At 39.1% G+C, this 25,288-nt stretch overlaps 1 long non-coding RNA gene across 3 annotated transcripts; it reads right to left on the reverse strand.

The window, feature by feature from the left end:
• Positions 1-211: 211 nt before the first annotated feature.
• Positions 212-25,288, reverse strand: LOC135328007 (uncharacterized). 3 transcript variants are annotated; one of them, XR_010388727.1, is made up of 4 exons: positions 24,853-25,288; positions 19,266-19,366; positions 11,375-11,536; positions 212-1,007 (listed from the first exon to the last, which is right to left on the reverse strand). It is a non-coding gene; the product is annotated as an uncharacterized LOC135328007 (long non-coding RNA). The 3 variants fall into 3 exon arrangements; XR_010388726.1 differs by lacking the exon at positions 24,853-25,288 and adding an exon at positions 24,450-24,772; XR_010388729.1 differs by lacking the exons at positions 212-1,007; positions 24,853-25,288 and adding exons at positions 9,624-9,816; positions 24,450-24,772.

The following is a 25,288-nucleotide window of genomic DNA, read 5'->3' on the forward strand; positions in this document are numbered from 1 at the left end:
ATAACCTGTATTTTCTAACTACTGGCTTAGTCCTTTCCACCAACAGTTCTGTAAGCCATTTATATTACATATGCTATTGCCCTATGTTCCCTCATTCTGCCACTCAGAGTCCCATGCCAAATGATCCTAGGATTCATTATCTAAACACTTTGTTTTCAGAAGAATAAAGGAATAGTTACTCTATAGTACAGACACACATTGTTCTTCCCAAACTGATCCTCTCTTAAAAAAAGCTCTGCTTGTTACTCTGCTGCATTTCACATGCAAATATATTGTGTTCCTTTTACTTGTTTATAGTTTAATTGGAGAACAGCAGGTGATCAAAATCACGGTAGTAAGAAAGGTGTATTTCTGTAGAACAGATGAGAATTCCATTTAAATCCATACAGGGGTGCTTTTAGCTTTCCCTATTAAACAGACTTGCAACTTGCAAATCCCATCACTATAAAACCAAAGCTGAGCCTTACATTACTTACAAGTTACCTCAACCACACACAAATGAAGAGAAATCTTAGGCTACTTTGCTGTCTCGTTTCTTCACGTTTAGTTTGATTTTTTTTTAATCAAGGCTGGTTTAAAATCAGACATAGAAAATCACAAAAAGACATGGAAAATCAAAGGGAAAAATTCTACTTTCCTTTCACTGAATAATTATTATTGTTAAATTCATTATGAGTAATGGCACATTATTGTTGTCCAGTATATAATACAACGTTTCAGATGCATAACAGATACACAACACAATATAAGCAGAATAATCAAGTAACATACATACACAAATTTAGTATGACATTTAAGTATAGGAATGTTCTTTAATTAAATACACAGTCTATTTTTACAAGCTGGTTATACATTTTGGACTTGTATCTTTATAACCATGCAGTAGTCTCTTCCAAGTAATTGCCTATTTTTCTTTCTGGAGTCCGAGTCTTCATCTTTTCTAAGTCTCTCTTTATATGAACACAAACTAATGATATGCTTTCTTTCTGGCAGCTCATGAACCAGGCCTGGAAAACAAAGTAGGAATGAATAACGATGGCAAAAGTAGAGCACACAGAAGTAAAAGTGTAGTTTCCTTTGTTCCATTTTTTAATCTTTTCACTTCATCAGTAAACTAGGATTTTCCACTCTTTTTTATATATATCCACACATTTATCAACTGTGCACCTATGCATGACTTTTCAACCTTTAAAATATATATTAATACAAAAATTCATAACAAACTGCCAGAGACTGGCAGGAAGCAGATGATCCCAGTATTAACAGCTACTAAGAACATAAGTTGGAAGTCCTGTAGGGTGCAGTCTTTAAAATGTATGAGACATCTTTCATCTCATACCTTATACAGGCACAAGTCTGGATAAACATGCATATTTGATTGCCTTGTAGGTGAGCTCATTTGTATTCTGACTGAGCGGAAGAGGAATGAATTTTACACATTACCACAGATATTTTTGCTCTTCTTAAAAAGCACTAGGAAGAGAGCTACCTTCAGACATTCTGTGTAAACCTTAGCCCTGAACAAGGATTATATCTATTGCAGCATTGCCCAAGTGCTTTATTAGCATGATGAAATCAATGTGGTGGATTTCCCCAAGTTAGCTGTAGTGCTGCAAAAAACTCGGCTACTTCTTACAGCTAAACTGTGTTTAGTGTTATTTGGCTAACATCATTGCTGCAACAGATTACAGAGAAGACTAGTTTTGTAGTGTCAGCTTGAATTAGTGAGTAAGAGTGTTTTCTTTACCTCTGTAGTACCTTCAGGGAATATTTTAGATACACCATCACTCTGAAGTCTAGATTTAAAGAGATGGCACTCAGTGCAGCTTAGCTGCATTACCCTGTGTTTATTAGTATGCTTTTTTTTTTGTTTGATGGTGTGTTATACAATAATATTTGAACCTATTGTTCAATTTTAATGAAATTTGATGAAGTAGAAGTTTCAAGAACATTATGTTTCTACGAGCTTCATGTAAATAGGTAGCCTGATAAAGGAGATGATAAAGAAAGAAGAGCTAATAAGTTTGCTTATTACAAGAAGATAGGTGATCTGTAGGGGAAAGGAACATTACAAATCAGATTTCATTAGTCTGCTGCTTATGGGACTATTTTGTCTATGCTTGGGTTGGGGGTTAGAGGTGACTTCTTCTCTGATGTGGACTTTAATATTTATTTATATTTTCTGCTTTTTATTAGTGTAAAATCATTTAATGACATCTGGAATTTCCTTAAGAGGTTGATGTATTTTAGCTTCAGTAAATGGTTCCTAATTTTATTTGGCTGTGTTTGAAAAAGAAAAGTTGGCTATCTGTCCTCCATTTATCTGTTTCCATGCACTTTTTCTATAGAGAAGTTTATATTTCCCAAACATAAAACATTTGTACATAAATGGAGGGTTTGTTTAATCCTATTTATAATAAATCATGATCCTTCTTAGTTGCTGTTTAAGGTATCTCCACAGCTGTCAAGTTTTCCTCTGGTCAGCCTTACTGATGTAAAGAGCTCATGCAACTCAAATCTCTTTGGACATTGCATTTATGGACTCCAAGTTTTCACAGAATCACAGAATCATTGATATCTGAAGGGACCTCTACAGACCATCTAATCTACCCCCCCCCCCCCACTCAAAGGAAGGTCTAATAGAGCAGGTTGCTCAGTAGTTGCTCACATACAGTCAGTTTTTGAATAGCTCCAATGACCAAAAAGAGTCTGGCCCTGTCTTCTTTACACTCTTCCATTAGGTATTTATACATATGGATAAGATTCTGCTGAGCCTTCTCTTCTCCAGGCTGAACAGTCCCAGCTCTCTCAGCCTCTCCTCACATGACAGATGCTCCAGTCCCTTCATCATCTTTGTGATCCTTTGCTAGACTTGCTAGAGTGTATACATGTCCCTCTTGTAGTGGGAAGCCCAGAAGTGGACAATTCGCATTCTAAAACTTCTTCGGAAGATGTTATCATGTTACAAACTAAATCCTGGGTGCTTCAAATTACAGGTGATAGTTTGAGACAGTAGATGTATTAATAAAAAATACCATGACCCTCTGTCAGAAACAAGAGATTTCTGAAAAGTATACTGATACTTCTATTCTTAGAATAATAGATCTACCAAAAATCCATTGGGAAGGAAGATGGACTAAGTGAAGTCTTTTTACATTCCTTTTTTTCTATTGTTTTTATGAAAATCTAGATGGCTTTTTTAAAAATGCTTGTGTTAATTTTGGAAACAATTATAGAAAAGGATTTCAGTCATCATTACAGAATACTGGTTCTTTTTATGTCTCTGGATCTTCTTATAATTCAACCTTATTCCATACTTTAATAATGACTAGAGATCAGAAACTAATAAGGAACAGATAATGCAGAGATTATGGACTCAAAAGAGTCCTGTCATAATAAGGAGTGAAAGCTATATTTCTTTCTGGACATCATATAGTTAGAAAAATTGTTGCAGAAATGTAGGGCTTGATTCTGCTTCTTTCCTTTCCATTAAGTAACATTTTCCAAAACTATACAGTTCCCCCCCTGCCCTCAAGGGGTTTCCTTATAAATCTTCAGAATTACAATAGCAGTGCAAGGTTTGGCTGTTGCTTTATGGTGCTTGCATGTTCAGCTGAGGTTAAAACTGCATTGAAAGGAGCTGTTAGATGAAAAAATTCTGTGTTTAGCAAGAAAAACTCATGCTGAAGGTATATCATCTAGATTTAAATAAATGTAGTTATTAAAAAGGCCTGATTTTGCACCCACTTAGAGCATAGGGTCTGTGGAGAGCTAAGTTTAAATTCGTTCTTGAGACCTGTGTACAGAACAGTTACACAGCTAAATCCTTTAAAAAGCACTTTTGCAAGCTTGCCTGATATTTAGGCAAAGTTTTTTAAGAGGTACAGAAGTGGAGAGATTAACAAGAACTCTGTGTGACAGTGCAGTAAGAAAGCAGTGCTGCAGAGTAAAATCTTGGTTTAAACATTTATATGTTATATGAAATATTCCCAATGTGGAATATGAGCTGAAGTTTGATCTCATTCTTCCTGAGGGGGTATAGCATGAACATTTGTGAAGTATGTGAACACATGCTGCTTGGTCAGAGCTCACATGAGATGATGAATGTACTTAATTGAATTATAGAAATGGAACTGCACTTAGTACCTGGAACTATATAGATGGCAAAGCATGCTGAGTTTTATATAGTGTTGCTACAGAAGTGCTATGGAATGATGGGAACCACCCTCTCTTTGTCCTCTTTCCACCCTTACTGCTGTTAGCATAACCATCTGAAGAGATTTGTTTCATTGACTTTGCTGGGTGTTGGATTTGGCTTTGAAGGAGGTAAGGCCAGCGCTTCTGGAGCACGGCCAGCAGCAGGATGCTCGCAAACAGCTTGTACAGCATAAGAATAGTGGATCCTACACCATGCAAACAGAGTAGGAGGTTTTTGGGAACTTTGCTCACAGCTGCTTTTGTGATTTTTGTAGGCAAAAAGGTTTAAAGCCAGTCCACTGTTGATGAACGTAAGACATTCATCTCCTTATAATTTAATCTTGGCAGAAGAAGCAGGGGAGACATTGAACAAGTTTTGCTGATATAGGTTTGTACTCTTCATCTCCCAGGTTCTCTTTTGTTCCTTTGTTATTCTTTCTGGTTAATTATTTAGTCCAGACATCTACAGCTCTATGCTTTGTATTAACAGGTGTTTGTCAAGGTTGTGATTCCTTTACAGCATGGTTAGTTACTCTCCTGAGAAAATAACTCCAGTATTTTCTATTGAAATGCACAGTTAATCTAATCAGGGAATTTCTACATATTAATATAAAGATTTGGAGTAGAACTAATGTCAAAAGTAGAAACAGTTTCTCTTCTGACCATCTGTAATTTTTATTTTGAACCACCCCTCCAAGTTTCTGCTTCAGCAATTCCCTGCTTATTCTAGCAATCTGTACACAGACAATCACTTTTTTGCAGTTAACTTCCTCAGGTATCTGAGCTATCTCACAGGAGTCAGTGGAACTGCTCACAAAAGTAGTCTGCTTGTGCAAATGCAGGTGGTAGCCTCTGTGAAGAGAGTGCTTCCTTCTTCCTGCTCTTGTACCTCCTGTATTTGATTGTAGAAAGTGGCTGAAACTTGCCAGGGAACTGCTTTGGACACTGAGGCAAGGCTCCATTTGAGTCTTACTCTTGTGCTTCGCTTTTGCTTCCTCTTGTCTTCTACTGAGAGAGAAGCAACAAACAGAAGGGCACACTAAGGAGGTAACTGAGACATGGAGCTGAGAGCATGAACTATCTTTATCTCACTGAATCCACTTCCTTGACAGCAAAAGGCAAGGCTTGCCTGCTACCACTAGGTTGCTAATTGTATGAAAGGTATGTTTGGTGTGGTGGGAGAAATGTAGAGAGAAAAGTTATCTGCAGTTTTCATGTTTCATCTAAAAAAGGTTTTCCTGTTCTTTCAACTTTTCTTGGGAGTCAGCAACATATTTCTACCCTGTCTTGCTTTTCCCCTGTAACAAAAGTATAAGAGAACTTTCTTTAAATCAAAAGTTTTTCTTTACGACTTTCAGTGAGGTGCTGTTATTGTGCAGGTGCAGAACTGAGGAGTGGGAAGCCTCGGTGACTTGTTCCTGGCCACCTACTTGCACATGAAGGACCCAAACCCACCTTTTTGTGCATTGGTCAAGAGTTATCACCTCTTTCCCTTATCAGCTAGTGCATGTCTGCACTGCAATAGTCTTTGTGGAGATCCCTGGTGATGCCTGCTCTTATTCACTGGACAGGTAGATTCTGACAGAGCTCCTGGAAAGCCTGACACAATGTTTTATATAAAATTCAGAAACCACAAAGGATTTCAGTGTGGGGCTGAGGGATGTAAGAAACCCTTTATTTTCTCTTACTGCTTTCCTGTTGCTACTCAGTGAGTTACTTTACCATCACCTGATAGTATCTTCCAGCCATTCCCATCTACTGTCTACATGGTCAACAGTAAAGCAGAACAGTCAGCAGCACTTGCAAAGTCATGTTGAGACAGGGACCTGGGTTAAGCTGCTCAGGGTATGTGTCTTGGTAAATGCTATCTCTGTAACTTCCTCATAATTTCTTTTCCTTAATTTCCTGAACATTCCTCTTTCACTCTGTTTCTCAATTCCTTAGCAGTCCAAGTAATTTATAATGAATAATGGAACTGTAGATGGACACACACTTGACAGAGGTGGCCTAATCCCCTTCAGTCTTTCTGGCTGGTGAAAGACTGGACAATCTTTTCTGCCCTACCTCTTATAAGTCTACATAGAGAACGGGTTGGCAGGTGGTGTGTATCGTGCCTTTTTTTGTGTGTGGTCCCTCTAATAAGCAGATGCACAAAATCACCTTTTGGATTGACATGTGTGCAGCTAAAATTTTGTAAGAGGGGTGGGACCTCTTTGTTTCATTTGCATATATTTACCCTTAGAACAGAATTCATTTATATGGATTTCCTGGAGGGCTGTATAGGTTATCCAAAGACTATCTTTCAAAGGCAACTGACATAAAATATGCATGCAAAACATGCCTATGCTGTCACAAGCAGGTAATTTCACATGCAAAAATATGCTGTTGTAGACTATGAAAAACAAGCTGTCATTGATCCAAGTAGTGGCTTACTTTTGCAGTTAATATTTACAGATTCAGCTAGAAACAGAGACCTGCAGGACACCATCTGGGTCATCAGGTCCAGTTGCCATAAGTGCAGTCAATAGACGCATAGTGCAAATGAGTTCCTAAAATGTCTATTTGGCACACTCCAATGCACAGCATGCCACAGAACTGGTAACAGACCTAGCATCTTTAGAAAAAATTACCAAACGACACAAAAGACTGTGATGGGCCACGTGAAAAAAAATCAAGGACATCACCAGTGTCCTAGATCCTTGCACTTTTGTTCAGTGAATAGCTGTACAATCCTAGAAGGCTCACTTTCCATGTAAAGCTTCATAGTTTCAAGCAGACCTACCTCTTTAGTTTCATTAGGTGTAAAGGATGCTCTGCACCTTACAAAACTAAGTCCGATTAGGCAGTCCTACTACAGAGACACAGTGGGAATACACAGTTCCTACAAGATTTTAGGATTGTAGTCATCACAGTTATTTTTCAGGATAGCTGAGCAGAAAGAGATGCAGTAAAGCAACATGAGTTTCTGGAGCCTGGAAGCTCCAGCGGAATACTATTTGAACATGAATCAGCAGTGTGCCATTGTGGTGAAAAAGGTCAACAGCAAACTGGTCTGTATTAGCAAGACAGTAGCCAGCAAGTCAGAGGAAATGATTATTCCTCTGTGAGACCATATCTGGAGTTCTCTGTTCAGTTTGGGGCTCCCCAGAATGAAAAACACCTGGACACACTGGAGCAAGTCCAGCAGAGAGCCACCAAGATGGTCAGAGGGACTGGAGCACAGGAGAAGCCGAGAGATTATCAGTTTGTTCAGCCTCAGGAAAAGATGGCTGAGGGGGAGACCCTACTGCTGTCTACAATGATGTAGATCAAGGTGTAGGGAGGATCTAGAGAAGGTAAAGCCAGATTCCTCTCAGAAATGTACAGTGTTAGGACAAGAGACATTGGACACATGATGCAGCAAGGGAAATTCCAGTTAGATGTTAGGACAAAGAAAATCATCATGAGGACTGTCAAACACTGTAACATGTTGCAGAGAGGTTGCTGATTCTCCTTCTTTTGAGATTCGGAACTGGACTGGACAAGGCCCTGGTCAATCTGGTCTAGCTGGTCCTCCTGTGAGCAGTAGATTGGAGTAGATGATTAGGTGATCCCCTCCCACCTAAATTGCTCTTATTCTGTGATTCTGCTCTTGTTCTCAAGTGCAGAACTTCCTTTTGAACTAAAGCACTCCTACACTTTTCCATTGATTTGCTGTGGGCCAAGAACTATTTCAACAGCTGACATCCTTGCTTAGTTTGGGATTCCCTTTGTTTTTGATTTTTGAGCCTTTCTGTAAGACACATAGCCAGGAGTGAGAAAAATTACACAGAACAGGAAGCAATCTTAATATTTCATGAAAAAGGACACTTCTGACTTACTGTGTATTAGATTAAACACATCAGCCTGGCTTTGGGGCAATATGAGAAAAAAGTACAGATAAATGTCCTGAGGGAAAGATGAGCTCTGTGTCTTATATACCTCTCTTGCACCTTTTGGAGTGTGATATGTTAATACTGTATTGGTGTATTTGGGGGGAGCTTCTTCAGTGTTTTGAACTCTACATCTATTCTATTCACTTGATAGACAACATGCAGCACTAGAGAGGAAATAGCGTTGTTGGGGGCTTGATTATTCCTTGGTTAAAATTAGTACTACAGGTTGTTTGAGTTCAGTAGGGCTGGATTAGGCACTTAGCTGTGGAGTTCACAAGGGAAATTTCCTCACCCTTGTGTGAGCCCAAAAGAGATCTGGTCAGCTCAAGCCAACACAGTGCTCTAAAGAATGATCCTATATGTCATAAGAGTGGACAGGTCCTCTCCATCAGTGAGCATTTTTGCTGATAGTTTCGTTCCAGCTGAGCTCAGCAGAAAAGCAAGCACCCACATCTAGCTGATTTAATTTGGTAGAGTGTAATTAATTAAAGTAGTATCTGTGATCTGTTAATTAAAAGAATGAAATCTGAAATTAGATTTTTGGTGAAACAGAAAATGTAGACTTGGCAAAAGTTTTGAAACTCACATAAGGCTTCTGATAAATTCACAGTGGATATGAAGTTATTTGGGGGGTGGGGTAGAGGTTAAAAGAGGGTCTTTTATCACCCCCACAAAACCATCTGTGAGCCTTTTTTTATCTGACAGGCAGTAGAAGAGTAGGAGATGTGTAGGAAAAATTAAATGTTCACATTGTTCAGGAAGAAGAAAGGCACGCATTTTAGAAGCTTTCTTATCCAAACTTCTGCTTTCTTAAAAGCCCCATAAGCCGTATATAGGTTGTGTCCTCTGAAGTGCATCATTTGCCTTAAGGAACTTTTTTAGCACAGATCTCAGTGTATCCAATTACAGTCTGAGGGCCTGATCCAAACATCACTGAAGTCAGTATCTCCACATTCCATCTCAATGATTGTAAATGAGGGGGTGGAGGTCTACTGTGCAAACAGCAGAAAAATATTCTCCCTTTTCAGGCACATGCAACTTAAAAAAAATCCCTCATATGTAAACAAACCTTAGCAAATTATAGAAAAGATAATGCTGAAATAGAAAGCAACATTCAACATGTTAAATCCTGCATTTATCCTGAGAATTTGTCACATCATCCACTTTATAGATTTTTTTTAGAAGTCCTTAGACGTCTATGTCTTGTGAGTATCTTGCTGTTCAAAACCCTGGGGTTAATGATTTTTCAACAAACAACCCTATGAAAAGTTAAATCTATACCATATAATATGGTAATAAATGACTTGAAATGAGATATATATAAAAGTATGATACAATGCTGAAAATTCTACTCTAATAAAATTCTGTGTTGTTACATTAATAACATTCAGTGCTGTTACATTAGGCAGTATAAGAGCTGAAGAGGGAAAAAAGTAGGGAAAAAAGACTGGTCGTCATCAGTAGCTATTTAACAAGAATATCTTTAGAATTATACCAGTGAGTCTTAAAATATCTTGTTAATTTCATCATATGGCTGTATCAGATTGACACAGAGGAAAAATCGTATTGAGCGATCTTTACCGATGCTGTTGGTCTTATTTACTCAAGCAATCTTCTCCCTTGCAGTCAGTTAGCGGACTAGTATGTGGTATATCAAGCAGGGCTTTGACCCAGCCTCCAATAACTCAGCACATGAAAAGAAAAACTGTTGAAAAAGAAAATAATTCTTTGAATTCAGTGCAAATGTGCATACACACAGAGACATAAAATATGTCTTTATTTTATCATAGCAAATACTCCCACTGGCCTCAGTATAGAAGACTAACAGCTAGAGAAAAATCCATGGTGTGTTGATGTGCGTGAGCAGATAAATAATGTTTGTGTGTTTAAAAGCTGGAAATATTTCTACATATTGTTTCCTGTAGAAACCAAAACTTATTCTTCAGCATCCTAAAGCTCAGCTAAGTTCAAATAAAGAAACATGTTAGTCTGATTATAACCAAACTGATAAGGACATGTTTTTTTCAGTGCAATTTCAACAACATTCAACAAGTGTTTATTTTATTTTTTAAGGAAAAAATATTTTTTTCATCCAATATTATAGTTAAGTGAATGTGGAAAATTTTTGGTATTTGTCTTTATGTGTAAATCTGATGACAGCAGAGCCAGAAATTGGAGTTAGAAATTTGATAGTAATAAATACTTTGTCCTTGTTAATTTATAGGATTTATAGGATTTTTTTTGAGGGGGGAGAGTAAGATTAAGTATTTCTGACTTGAGATGTTGGAAAGAACATAGTCCTGAAGAAATTTTCTTTTAGTTCTGACAACCTGGAAATGCTGTTTATGTATCTACATATATGTATAAAACACTTTTACTCTAAGTAATAAAAATTTTACACTTTTAAATTGATTTCCATAAATTCAATTTTATGATTAAGAAAAACATTATCTCTAATTAAAGCAGATAAAAGCTGCTTAACATTGTCCAATTCCTGATTTAAATCCTCCTGTTTTCCATCTACTGCTTGAAGAGTCTCTTTAGTCAAAATTTGTTCTTTCAGTCTGAAAATAAGTGGCATATGACAGAAACCTCTAGTTTAACAACAGTCATGTTTCCTAGTGCCTTAATAATCTGCAAATATTATGTAGTGACACTTCTCATAATGAGATGACTTTACTGTGTCTCTTTAGCTGAATGACATCACGTCCAGAGGGGAGAGCAGAGCAAGACAGAGCTAAACGTGTCCCTATTACCTGCAACTTGAGACATCAGGAGCAGGTAACAGGCATGAATATAGATGCGGTCAGGGATCTGCAGGCCTTTGGCTACATCAGTTTCCATAGACAACCCAGGCCAGGGCCTCTTTGGCCATTCGGCATGGTATCCCTACGGCTAAAGTCTCTTTGCACCCACAACAGGGTGGCCTCCTCCTGACTGCTGATAGACCCTTGCATATATTACTGTTTCCTCCACAGTGCCTGGCTGTTGCCAAAGAGTGGAAAAAACCAATACAGATGACCATATGTCAGTGCTGATGTACATCTTCCAGTCCCAGTCAACCAGCAGAGACAAAGTCTATGAGTTACTTGGTTCTTTCTAATGTTATTTTTTTTCCCTGAGGTGTCCTGCTTTGATGTATCCATATGATTAGAAAATAAAACCTACTCCACCAGAATCATTTCAAAATGGCAGAGTAAGATCTTCTAAAGCTCTTCAAAGTGAACTCTCCTGTGGCGACCGAAGAATGCTACACAACTCACCAATGCCCAGTCAGTGAAGGTTTGTAGGAACCAGCACCAAGAGGTAGATGTACAAAAGGGTCAGTGAAGCTGAAGGGTCATTGCTGCCTCTTCCTGATGGCCTCTATTCGGGCAATCTACAGGCCACAATCACAGTTCCTCTGCAAGGTCCTCAGCTTCAACCTAACAACAAAGCAAAGACTCAGAATACTTTGAAACTGCAAATGTGGTAGACATGTCATTCAGAAAACAGTTACCAGTTTTCTATATCCTTACTGAAGGAAAGCATGAAGCTGTGATTTGACAGAATCGAATGACACATTTTCAAATTTTCTTTGGTTATTGGGTAAGGCTACAAACCTGGCTTTATGCTTAGTCTGAGCAAAGTTTTCAGGAGCAGAAGTCTTGGTTTCACAAAAATGGAGGCTGTGTTACACAAGCACCTGTTTTGAGCAGATATAATGACTTCATTGGCATTAATATGGGCCAGTCTGTATTTTTAGTTACTCAACTTCCAAAACTCTCCCTTGATTTCTGTGAGATGCTGTTGCAACTTTACAGGCATATGGGCCAAGAGGGTAGGCTTCTTCAGTCATGTTTTGTGATTGCCAGGCATCTCCCTGAACAATCCAACTCCTGGTGGCCCTCCCAAAACAATGGGAATGAGGGGATCCATCACAACAGCGAATGGAGCAATACCTATGCAGATCAAGTAGTCTGTCAAATTACAGGTCCAGGACAAGATGGGACTGATGATGGCTGATATCTGCCACCTGAGTCTGACGCTGCAAGGAAGGAATTGGTTTGGCTCAGTGGACACAAATACAGGTGTCTTCTTTTGTAAATAATGTGAGTACACATGCCTCTGTTTTTGATGAGAAAGCATCTAAAGATGGTAAGTGCAAAGCTGTACTTGAGCTCATGCATATAGCTCATCTTTACGCGTTGCCATGAAGAAGAGACGCTAGTTCTAAAGTCTCTGATATTCATTGACAGGTCTCCCTTCAGCTTGGGAGGCTTTGGGTCACACTCAGAGGTTACATTTCTGCTCTGAAATAAAATGGGAAATGGCCCCCTCTCTGGCCTTGACAACAAGTAACATGCCACAGTGAGGGTCCATACAGTCAAATTGTCTTCACCCATAAAACAGTGTGGCTCTTTACATTGCATACGGAGGTGAACCCATGATTTGTACCATCTGCCTAACTTGAATTTGGACGTTTATTGGCTATTTGTTCTAGCTCAAAATCGTGTAGGACTCACACTAGCATTAAACAATATGGATGACTGTGGCATAGTGCTGAGGTCTGTGTCCTGGCCTTACATACTTTACTATTACAGGCCAAACGTAATGGCCAAAGATGGCCAAAGTTGTCACCACCAGGAGGAGAGAAGGAAGAAGCTGGTTTGCAAGGGAACGTGCTCTCTTTTCAATTCTAATGATTTCCAGCTATTTTTATGTACAGTAGTTAGTTTTCAGACTGATGAGAAGGGGTCTCATTTGTGCAGATGGGAAATGCTTATTATGCTAATAGTGTTCTGCATTGTTAGTGGAGATTATTAGACAGAGATGTTAGAAATGCCTCTAGTGGAATTAAGTAGGTGACAAGGTAAAGGGAAGAGATAAATGACAACAGTGATTAGGAAATGGATTGTGCTGAATACGACAGTGCAAAGGAAGAAGGGAAAGGAACTTCATTTCTTACAAGAAATCATTTAATCAGTAATGTATCTATGAAAAGGAAACATAAAAGAGAGTATACCCAGATGATACCAGACACTGCCAGTTAGATTAAATGTAATGTTTAATCTGGAGAAAGCTGAGAGAAGTGTCAAAACGGTCAGCAAGGAGGAAAAACAGAACACATGAGAACAAGGAAACCATAGACAGCCTTGTGTTTTATAATGAATATATTCTGCCAAATATCTGTACCATGTATGGCCAACTATATATTTTCACATTTAATTCAGTGAAATGTGCTATTTTTATTCTCTGAACTTGTAATAAGTTAAGAAAATTCAACATTAAAGACAGGCTGCACAGCCACACCAGTTCCTACTACTGCACTGAAAATCATTGCTCTTTTGGCATATTGTTTCTATACCTACATCCATTGTTCCAGCTGGAAGATGGGATTTGCAACTGCAATTTAAAAACCAGGCATCGGGCTTTGTTTCTAAAGCAACACATGTCAGTATCCTAACTATGCTGTAAACTTTCATTAAATCCTTAATGGAAATCAATGCTCATTTATAATGTGCTTTTGCAGCAATGCTTGTTTGTGAATCACTAGTGACTCAGTCCTGCAAACGTATTGATTGCTTTTAATTATTCAGTATGGGTAAAATCTTTGCTTGTACTGTCAATTAACATGGCATGTTCAAATATTGTTCATTTTGACTGTTCACACTTGCAGTATGTGACAGATCACTGAAGTTTCTGGAGTTGTTTCCACTCTTTCATCATATGCCTGAAACTTCCATGAGAGGTGGAAGAATGATGAACAAGCAAGTAGTTACAGCCATTAAGTGATAACAAAAGCTCTTGTCTGCATTCAAACTTTTCTGCTTTTGTACCTGGCAAACAATATAATGATTACTTTTTCTCCCTGAGACTGCATATGTGTTAAGCAGAGAATTCTGATAAGATGAACACAGCTTTGAGTTAACTCCTTTGGGTTAATTCTGTATGATATCTGTGGCTTGCTGGTAGTAAGATCATGCAAGTAAAAGGCTTAATGACCAGAGAACTTGCCCTGACTGGTCATAAAATGACCTCCTGAAGTTTGCCTGAAATGGGCATATGTGAAGTAGCTGTTTGCTGATTTCCAGTGAATAACCTTATGCACCAGCTGGCTTTATTTCCCCTGTTCTGATTGTGTTGGTAGAGTGCCAGGTTTTCGGCCAACCTGGCCATAATTGGGGCCTATCCATCTCACTAATCGTCTGGATTAGGGGTTGGTGTGTCCTCTGCTACCACAGTACCTGAAGGCCTCACAGTCTCTAAATCCTCTGAGAGGGGCAAGTACATCTATTTCCATTTCACAGATGGGAAACTGGGGCAAAGAAAGGCTCCGTGGCTTGTCTAATGTCACATAGGAAGTCTGCAGTGAAACAGTAAACAAAACAGATTTCCTAGGTTCTGGGCCTTAAACATCTAGGACTTAATCTTTTATGTTGGTGATGCATGAGATATTTGAGCTGCAAGGAGCAGCAGGGAAGCTCATCTCCTATGAGGAGATGCCCAGGATACAGCAAGTGTGCTCAGCACTCCTTGGCGGTTGATACAAGGTGCAGAGGAGAGGGAAGGGCTGTTTTATTTCTGCTGAAAAGCCATTCAGAACAGGCTGTGGATGTGTGTGTTTATACAAGACGGTGTGGATGTAGAATGATGTGAATAATGATGAGTCACCTGTGTCCTGTTATGAGGTAATGAGAAATGCCTCATTCCTCCCCTTTCTGAGACTAAGGATCAGGCAAAGAAAGTTCATTTGGTGACCCAGAAGGAGAGGATGGGCTCTCCCTGATGAGAAGGCACTTACATTTCTATTGGTGTGGGAAGTCATTATTTTAAGAACCATCAATTTTTACAAGACTACTTTTTGAAGTTGGACTGTTCTCCTAAAAGAGGAAAAGACATGAGAGTCTATCCAGAGTCTTTCAACACCTCTTTAGGCATCAGCAGCTATTTGCTATGGCTCCCTGGAGGAAGATGGAGCAAGGTGATCTTTCCTTTGTGCTGTTACAGCTACGAGGAAGAGCAAAATTACATTGTGGGGAAAATTTCTGTACCACCATTCCATGAATTCAGGTTGTCTCTGATCAGACATTTTTTACAAGACAATTAATTATCATCTTATTTTACAAAAGTCCAAGAGTGCCTTACAAGACTGTTTTTTCTTTTTCTTTTTTTTTTTGAGTTGAGAATAGACACAGAGACACAGTGGCCTCTTTTCACTAGTCCAGCCCATTTCCAAACTGTCACAAAAGTATTGTCATCAGGCTAAGCCTCCAACTGTGACTCTGACCTCTGTCCTTCCTGGACAGTAAAAACGTCCATCAGTAGTTAAGACCTCTGCAAACAACAGGCTTTGATGAGAGAACGCTAAAACTGCAGAACTCCCAAACTCCTATCACTCAGAAAAAAACCCAAAATCTCTGGATGATATGAGTCACAGAAACAACTGCTCAAGTTATTTCTTTTCTACATAAGGCAGCTAAGTGGCTAGTAAAAGGCTGTCTCTGTCACTTTACTTTCTCCTTGGATGCCTCTCTGGCTTCAGATTTGCATATGGCACAGACAGCGGTTCTTGTGGGGAAATTCTGACTTTGCAAAAAATTTTGCTATTCTTATCAGGGAAATCTAACAAAACTTATCATTTGGGAATAGGATGATTTGAATTAAAACCACGACATTTAATTCTGGGTTGGTTAGACTTCTGGGTTGGTTAATATTCTCCTGACCTGCCAAATTCATTCCTAGAAGTTTTGTTTCAGATATCTCTGAATATCTGGACATTTATGGAGGAAAACAGAACATAAAGATACTGGATATTTCAGTAACTAGTCCAGGTACAATTAATTCTTAAATGAAGCCAAAGTGAAACAGTGTGAGTCAGTTTAATAAACTGTACTGAAACATTGCAATCAAATAATATTGTTATGCTGAATTTTGAATTTAAAAAATTGTTCAATTTCCATGCCATTAAAAAGATTCATAAAGCAATTTTTGCCATCGATGACAGGAGGATAGAAGTTTTTCAAAAGAAAAATTCTGATTTCTATTTATCAAATGGAGATCAAATGCACAACAATGATGTGTGCATTTTGACTTTTCAGATTCATTTGTTACACTTCAAAATGAATCAGGAAGCCTAGAAAACTCCACCAAAGAGAATAAGCCAGTGCACATTAAAAACATCTGAAAGTATTAACCTGAAATATTGTATTTTTAATAGACCTTGACTTTGGCTAGCACAAGTAAATGAATTTTGTTGATTCAGCCAACGTGCTCACCTTCCCACCCATCCACTATTGCAGATAAGAGCAATTCTCTAGGATGAGTCAAGTACCAAAATGAAGGCTGAGTTGCCCTGAGAGGGGGATCACAGGATCCCTTAACAAAAGGACAAACTTAATTGGATATACTTCTTAATGTGTTCAATCAATGTAAGCAGTGGAGGGATGTTGGTACTTGTATGAGCTCTGTTCTGCAGGTGACTGCTGTTTGTCATTGACTCTGGAAAAGCTCAGAGACTCCTAATTTACTTGTCTCAGGTAGGAGCCTTCAGGTAGATGAGACAATTATAGATTGCTATTTGCCTAAAATTGAAGGCAGAGCTGCTTAAGAAAATTGCCCCCAACTAGTAAAACTCATTGGGTGTATTTCTATGTTTTTCATTCTCCTCCGTGTTGAAGCTGGGATCTCTTAAAGTCTTTTAGTGACGAACGGAAGGGAAAGAAAATGAAGCCTGAGATAAGGGATTTATGTTCAAATCCCTGCTCTGAACTAGCACATTGTGACCAAAACCCCCATGATTTGGAAAATAACCAAGTGGGAATCATGAGCCAGTGCGAACACGTTGCTTTCCTGCTTCATTCTATGCCAGCTCCCTAAGACTTAAAGTTCAAGTCAAAGTTTCTGTCTGCTACTGTTAAAATTTTCCATGAGTTTGGTTCTCTCTGTCTGAGAGTTTACTTTTCTCTGTGACTATTAGAGTCTTTGACAGGTATATTCCACCAGCGAAGCTGCTCCTGACTAAGAACAAGCTTGTGAACTCAGAAACTTTCACAAAGCTGGATTTAGGCTATGGAATTCATTTCCACAGGGGATTAGAAAACCCATGGAGCTGAGCATTTTCCATCTGAGCACCTATTTATTTTTCTCTGCATTGTCATTTTCTCCAAAATTTCAGTATGCATTCCATATCATCAAGCTTTTTCTTTTTTAAAACACTTAAATTAGGAAACAAACAGCCTTTAATGTATCCAGACTACTTGTCTTGCAGGCAAGAATGGAAGGAGAAGGCATAACAAAGATTATGATGTCTAGTTTTAAATACCTAGCAAATTCTCAAGTGTAACAGTGGGAAGGCTACAGGGTAGACTAATACTTCTCTTTGTATTAGCATATAGCTCTGATTAACTATTGCTTTTATAAATGAAAGAAAAAATGGATGTATTTTCATAGATTTTTAAATTATAAACTCAGGAGAGATTACTGGTCTAGGATGAATTGTTTCATACCTCTGGACATAGGACTTCCTTAAATTAATTCCTACTTGAACTGGAGCATAGCTTGTAGTAAAGAATCTAATCTCAATTAATATTTTTGGTAATGCTTAAGTAACAGGAGTTAGACTACATTATGCTAAGAAATGAAGGCCAGTTCTGTAATAAGCTATGTTACATCTGCTATCACAAGTGCATTAACCTCTACCCAACTCTTGAAATGATACTATAGAACCAATCAAATTTAAAGAAGTATATCTGAAATATTTTTTCTTCTTTGTTTTCACTCCCCCAACTATCTTTTTTTTTTAAAAAAAAAATCAGAATAATTCCTTCTACCCAGATATAAGTTCCTGTCCTCTAAAAAAGACACACCCAGTTGCTGGAGACTTTCAAGACAGGATCATTTTGTGGAGTATATGATATGAACTCACTGAAAGCAACTTACCCATGCAGAACTCTCCACAGAATTATAAAATAAAATAAAATAAAATAAAATAAAATAAAATAAAATAAAGGTTATGTGCACATCCCAACCTTTTGATTGCTCTCAGCAAATGAGGTTCCCAGTGTTAGGATAGATTTATTACTGCTTTCAGTGTGTATATTTAAAGTCAGTCTGGTATGCATGTGTTTAAAGTAATAAGGTAGACATCAGAAAGTTAACGGTTTAATAACAGGTTGCCTAAGAATGCCAGGGCCCTTATAGTGATCTGAATGTAATTGACAGCTATTATTCTTCACTTAGGAGCAACAGCCCACCCCAGGAGCAATGAACAGACAAATCATATAATATCATGTTCCTTCTTGATTGAACAACTTCAGGGGCCCATGGCTGACTGCATGGCCTCCTGTCCAGCTGCAAAAGTGTCTTTTTATTTGTTTGAGGAAGTGCACCATTGAATAAGGAGGTGAAATAGAGGCCATTTCTCTTTTCTTTTTCTTTTTTTTTTTCCCCTTTCCCCTCAGCCTCAGAAAGGTCAGGAGCCTGCTTCATCTGTCATGCTTAATCAGCTGATGAAAACTCTGCTGATGCACAAGGTTGTGGATCCTCTATTTTAAGCATAAATCTTAATGGGAGAATCATTCTGTAATGTGTTACTTCCTGAAATCTGGAGCTGCTCTTTTAGGAGTGTGCTGGAGGCTGCTGGTAGCATGGGTGTACAGTGTATCTGAGGCTCTCCTGGGGCCCATGCTTTTGTCGGGTGATATATGTGACAGCTTCCCAATTGCATATGATAAGGCATGCGGTCTCAGACTCCTGCAAAAGGTTGTAACAAAGGGAATAGATGTCTCAGCTGGAATGTGAAGCAAGTCATTATGCCCTCACTTAACAGGATGGTGCTAACTGAAGAACAAAAACGGGAGCACATTTCAATTGCCAAAACCCAATTCCTCATGCCCCCCAATGCACTAACTTTCTCATTCAAAATGTTTGAGGAACAGAAAATGTTTGTATCTAGTTAAGCTTCACAAGAGATGTTTGGGTGTTGAACGACAGAGGAGGACGGGATTATGCAGTGTTAGTGCAACCAGTCTTTTGCCCTGCCTATCCTGCCTGGTAGGTCTGGCTGAGCACACGGTGGGCAGATACCGTCCCTCTCTTATCAGTGAACATCTCTTTTAAATCCCTTTGGAACCACTGTGATAAAATATGTCTTTTTGCCCAAAGATTACATACCTATCTGTCAAGTTCTAATAATCAATCTTCAAAGAGGGCTTGCGGACTTTTATTCACGTAGATTTCAGGAAGGCCCCAGAATTTCTGCCGGGAACAAGGCCCTGCAAAGAGAAAAATTGCAACACCATAAAATGCAATGCCTTCTTTACTGTCAAAAAAGACACTCAGAAAGCAAAAGGGGAATGAGTTACAACATAAAAATATGCTGCTCAGAATGGTTATGGATGCTGCTTTTTGCTCTGGGATGGAGGAAGGGGAAAAAATACCCAGCTTCACACAAAATGAAAGTAGCCTACAAGTACTTCTCCTTTTTAATGAGGCTAATCTCCCAGAAACATGCTTCATAAAAAAGAACGGGAAATGATACCTAGGGACTTTGTGTGGGTTCAGAAATGAAGAAGGGTTGATGTGGCCTCTGTCAGGTATTCTTTCAGGAAAATGTTTGCTAGTTTACCCTCCCTTGAAGTAATTTTTACTGACCATTCTCAAAGCATGATCAAGAAATCATCTCACAATATGAGTAAGAACAGGTACTTGAAAAATCATAGCTAATAATTTTTCTGCTTTAACAGGATTGCATTATTAAAAAAATCTGCTGAACTATCTGGATTTCATGAAAGTTTTGTCCCCTAGGAGGATGTGCAAAGTTAAATTGTTCATCTTTGTATTCATGTACATCATGTATTTACACACAATTCATGAAGTCCAGGAGTGAAAAAACGAGGGATGCAACTAAGAGCCTTCATAATAGCCTCCTTCTACTCTGTTAAACCCCATTAAATTGGGAGGCATTTCTCACTGTATCACAATGTACAAGGAAATATAAGGGAATGTACAGACAAGAACCATATTAGACATGTAGAATACTAGACAGTTCTTCACTGGCATATACAGAAGCCAAGGTCCCTGTGCTCACCACTATATTATACGAAGGCTGGCAATAATTTCGTAGCATTCTGAAGTTGAAAATACTACCTTGGGATTGACATACATGGTGTACCTTCAGCTAAGCTACATTTAAACACACATCCACCTCAGACTTGCACAGGTGTGCACAGAGATCACATTACCCTCTAACATAGCTCTTCCAAACATACAGGCTTCAACCTCATGAAGGATCATTATGGCAATTCTGTTTCTGGTGTTAAGCTAGAAGATCAGTCTGCAACCTCAAGTGAAGTTGCAACTGGAAAGGATTTGTGAACTGGTATTCGAGTGACAAAATGCAACTCTGCAAGTTACAGCAATGTCTCAGGATTGAGCGCATGTGTGCATGTATGTGCGTGATTCATGTCACTCGTTCTCCACCTACTGGTGGCATTTTTAAGGCCTAAAAACCCTAATACCCCATGTTATGAATGATGTAGAGGTTACCACTAGTTAATCCCATAAAAATGTGCAGTCAGCTAATTGGAAAATTCGAATTCAGCCTGTGCTCATGGTGCAGACATCCATATCTGAAAGAACACTCGGTTTGTCTGTGCGACTGACTTGCTTGCCACGGGAGAACAGCAATCGAGTTGGGCAAGCTTTCCTTTCCCAGCCACTGGAGCATGATGGCCCAGAAGACTGTGTTGATGGCTGGCTTGCTGAAGGCCGATTTTTATGCTGCAGCAGCCCACGGTTCCTTAGTTCCAGCTGCCTATTCAGCCATGTTCCCTGTTCTCACTAATCACCCTTTCAGAAACAAAATGAACGGGGGTGAGCACAACTATCATTAGGAAAAACGATGACAATTAAATATAATTAATAAACATTCCTATTACAGGGCATATGCATGCTGTGTGTCTAAACTGGACTGAGTCTGAAAATTAGCACACCTCATTACCCAAATGAATTGGTATTACACAGCACAACTTCCACTATTAATACAGCTTAAAGAAATCCTCCATTTTTTCTCATGTATATCTGTTTCCAGCAAACTATGTGCTTTTTAGTCAAAGAATATTAGAATGAACATTGCTAATCACATCAGTCCAGATGGTTGGCTCTCTTCTTGCCAAGTGGAAGTATTGTAACCTATTTAATGTGCAATTTACATAAGCTCCATGTTAATAAAGATCCATGAGCTTGTGGACTTTTTCTCTATTTTCTATCACAGGTTCAGTCCTCAGAGGAATGGAATAGTGGTTGTGACTGCCACTGATGCTGGCTGCTGAAGCAGGGCTGCTCAGTATCTTGCCCCTGACCCCTTGTCCCTATCTTCTTACAGCAGTATGGGATCCTTTAATTGATCATTATCCCCTTTTGAAGTTAAAAGTGCTGTTAGGAGCATGTATGCCAAGTCCACATAAATCTGTGGTGAAGGTTGGAGTGAAAGCTAGAACTAGCTCAAAATAAAATTATCCTGTTACTGTGTGCATTCAGTCTGCATTCTTGGACCAGCTGGAATGAGTTAGAATTGTTTTATGTTTATGGACTCTCTATCTAAACTTTACTGAAAATTTACTAAATTTGAGGCTACTGTGCACTCTGTCTAAGTAAGATTTTCTATTTGGCGGGTCACACTAGGCTGGTGATCCCAACCTGTTTTTCTGATAGGCGGAATGGTGTGCTTATAAATTAATGTTTGTATCTCTATAACTCAAGTGAGAAAACCTTTTGTTGCTGAGAGCACATCATCATCAGGTTTGGCAGGTCACACACCTTTCTGTTATCCAACTGGTATGTGGAAAGAAATCATACAACCACAGATCATCCAACATTAAATCGTGGGCTTGGCTGTACATCCCCCACATTTCCTGGATCTTCCAGACAACCTTATGGAAAGCAGAGACTACTTTTTTCTAAGCGCTATAGAAACCCACTGTAAGAGAACTTGTGCTCTGTGGAGTTTGTAGTATATACAGATGGGACAGACAGAAGGTGAACCAGGGAAGCAGGCAAAATTATGTTTCCAAGGCCATATAGGAGTTTAAATGGTAGAATCACAGGGTTCCTACCGTAAGGCTGCGCTACCTAGATCAGCAACAAATTCTGACCCAAATCTGAGAAGGAGACCCTCTGTGTCTGAATCTTTTCTAATTTGGAAGGTTGTTGGCCCATGTGGGCTTGATCTGTTAAAATGTTTAAAGGAAAATTGCATGCTTTTTATTTTATTTTATGCATGCTGGGATTCCTCTTGAGCAAATCAGCTGTCAGACAAGACGAACTTCTGGAGAAATGACATGTGGCCCGGAGCTGGCTGAGTCTGCTGTTCTTGTGTGCATCTTCACCATTTCAAACAAACAGAGTGTACTGGATCCCAGAAATTTGAGGCACCTTTGTGATGTCCTATTCATCTATATTTCACTGACAGATCATCACCTTCCCAGTGGCTATAGGCATACAAACCTGTGTTTTTTGTCACCAGTACAGAGGCATGGTCCTGCACTCTCCATGCAGGGCCTGCTGAAAGAGAAGTCTCTGCCCTCAGGAGGAGTGCAGCCCACTCCTTATGCATGGCCTGGGGATGGAAAAGGAACGAAAGCGAGGTCTGCAATGAGGAGAAGAACATCCATTCCGTATATGCGGTTGTACGGGGAGAAGCAAATCACTTGATTTAAAAGAACGAGGCATCTAACACACTTGTGCCACATGATGTAGTATTTGGACTGAGGGTTGGGCTTTAGTTGGGGTTTCCTCTGGATGGCCTCTCTAATGCTTTTCAGTGATGGGAATATCAACAGAAAATTTTGTAGTAATGTGTGTGTGTGTATGTGTGCGCACACGCGTGCGCGTGTGTGTGCGTATGCACATATATAACACAATGGGGGGTTTAAAAGAAATGGGGGTTTAAGAGAACAAGTTCTTATAAAGCAAGAACATTATAGGTCATCCATTAAAAAATAATACTAACAAATAGAATATCTAGTTGTTACATGCTAGAAACCAGAAAAAAAAAATCAGCTCTTTACTTTGTAAAACTATTGCTTTCTGTGCACACCTTCTTACATTCAGCTCAGACTGACACGTGCCTGTGTCTGTGAGCTTGGGCAGAGCCAGTGAAATCCCCACGGAGGGCTGACACTTACTGCACCAGTGCCTGGTGGTGTCAGGCCTGGAGCTGGCATGTGTGCCCTTTGCGCTTAGCACAGGAGAAAATAAGACTCAGAAGGTTTTTCTGAGAGTGATAAAGTTCTGGTGGGGGCAGACTTCACTATCTTAATGTAAAAGCTGGCCTTCCAGGACTACTGTAGCTAGAGTTACTCTTGCTTTTGGAGAGGAGAGGGGATGGAAAGGATGACTCTATAGTGCCCCTTCTTGCCCTGCTTTCTGTTATTCCTTGAAAACAAATAACTCAAACTCTGAACGAGATATTTTTCAAACATCAACAGTCTTCAAGATTCCAAACCTGAAAATTTAGGCAAATGTTTATATGATAGGAAACTGTCACTTGCATTTCTGACAGACTCTGTCTTGTTTGGTTGTTGTTTTGCTTTTCGCCCATTTCAAGTCAAATGTTGAAATGTCCTCCTCGTGCGCATGGGGAGATGGAATTACTCAGAAATGATTTCTTCTAACTTTTAGCAAACGCCCTCATATTCTCCAATTGTGTGGCTGCTTCTAATGCCTCCTGCTGCTTTAACCTCAATTTTACTGCAGAGTTGTGCATTTATGGCATTTTAATCAAGTCTCCTTATTAAACGTGTGAGAACCATTTTATGAATGGCAAAAACATGAGCACAACCCCCATCAACACTTGACAGAGCCTGGAGATTATACATAACCTACATAGCAGCTTTTCTGTTACTCTTTTGACTAAGTTCTCACTCATTTACTAAACCTTGACAAGAGAGACAATCTGCCTCCCCATTAAAATCTCATGCTTGTTCCCCCACCATTGTCGTCAGCTCTCAATGAATGAGGTGACTGTAAAACTAAGTTACATTTTCTGGTACCTGCTAGTACCAGCTAAATCTTCTTTATCTCCTATTATAAAAAAGCCCTGGTGAATACATGTGCTTACAAGATTTACAGTAGGGATTAGAATCTGGAAGATAAATTTTCCTTCCCATTACACATACACAACCTATTGCAAGGTCAGGATGCATTCTGTCACTTAACACAAGGGAAGACTCTGGTGTGAAAACCAGGATATGTTTTAATCTATTAATCAAGACTGGTGTAAACCTATCTTTAGACCTTGTCCAGACAAGAATGAATAATCATGTTCAAACAGGAATAAGTAAAACAAGTTCTTACCTGCTTTATTTCTGTGATGCTTTTTTTTTTTAATGTTTGAGACTTGGTTGAGATTTTACTGCTGAAAGGTGAACAGGGCCCCTCAAATGACATATTTCAACTCTGTAATGATTATGAATATTTGTTTCAGTGTTAAAACGGCCACAAGAGCCTCCAAGCAGGCCTTCATTTTTTTCTGGATGTTATTCTAACATCTAGAAAGGCATTGTTTCTTCTACAAAGACTTTAGAAAGGTTTAATAACCTCAAGGCAGTAGAACTTTAACAAAACAAAACGTCACTGCTGGACATGGCTGCTGCTGAACTCTGCCTTCTGCCTCTGGCATATGTCTTCTGTGAATGACTGAATTGTCACAGTCAGTAATTACTAATTCCTATTTTGGTCATTCAGATTTCTTTATTACCTTTTCTGGGATTGATCCTGAACTTACAGCTGGTGCTGCTTAAGTGAGCCCGATGATCTTGCTACAGGGATAGTAGAAGCTGGTTCTTTCGTATCTTCTGTATGGCAGTGCTGTCACGGAGCAGTCTACTTCCTTCTTAGAAATGCTTTCTCTAGACAAGGAAGAATCCTATTGCAAACAAGTGTTATTAATCCATCCAATTAAAAAATCAAGTACATTGGAAGGTAAACATAGTTCAGTTCCATTTGCTTCACCTCCTCTATTGGGTTTTCCCCCAGTAGTTAAGAACACTGTAACATCAGGAGTTACCAACTGCCTCTCAAACTCAAGAAAACTAATTTTTCACCTCCTCCTTTATAGCTGGCCTCAGGCTCTAAATCTCTCTATATGACCGTCAAGTAATGATTAGAGCAATTAGTTCCTGCCCCTCTGGAAT

The sequence above is a fragment of the Dromaius novaehollandiae genome, chromosome 3 (assembly GCF_036370855.1).
Source record: "Dromaius novaehollandiae isolate bDroNov1 chromosome 3, bDroNov1.hap1, whole genome shotgun sequence".
Taxonomy (NCBI): Eukaryota; Metazoa; Chordata; class Aves; order Casuariiformes; family Dromaiidae; genus Dromaius; species Dromaius novaehollandiae.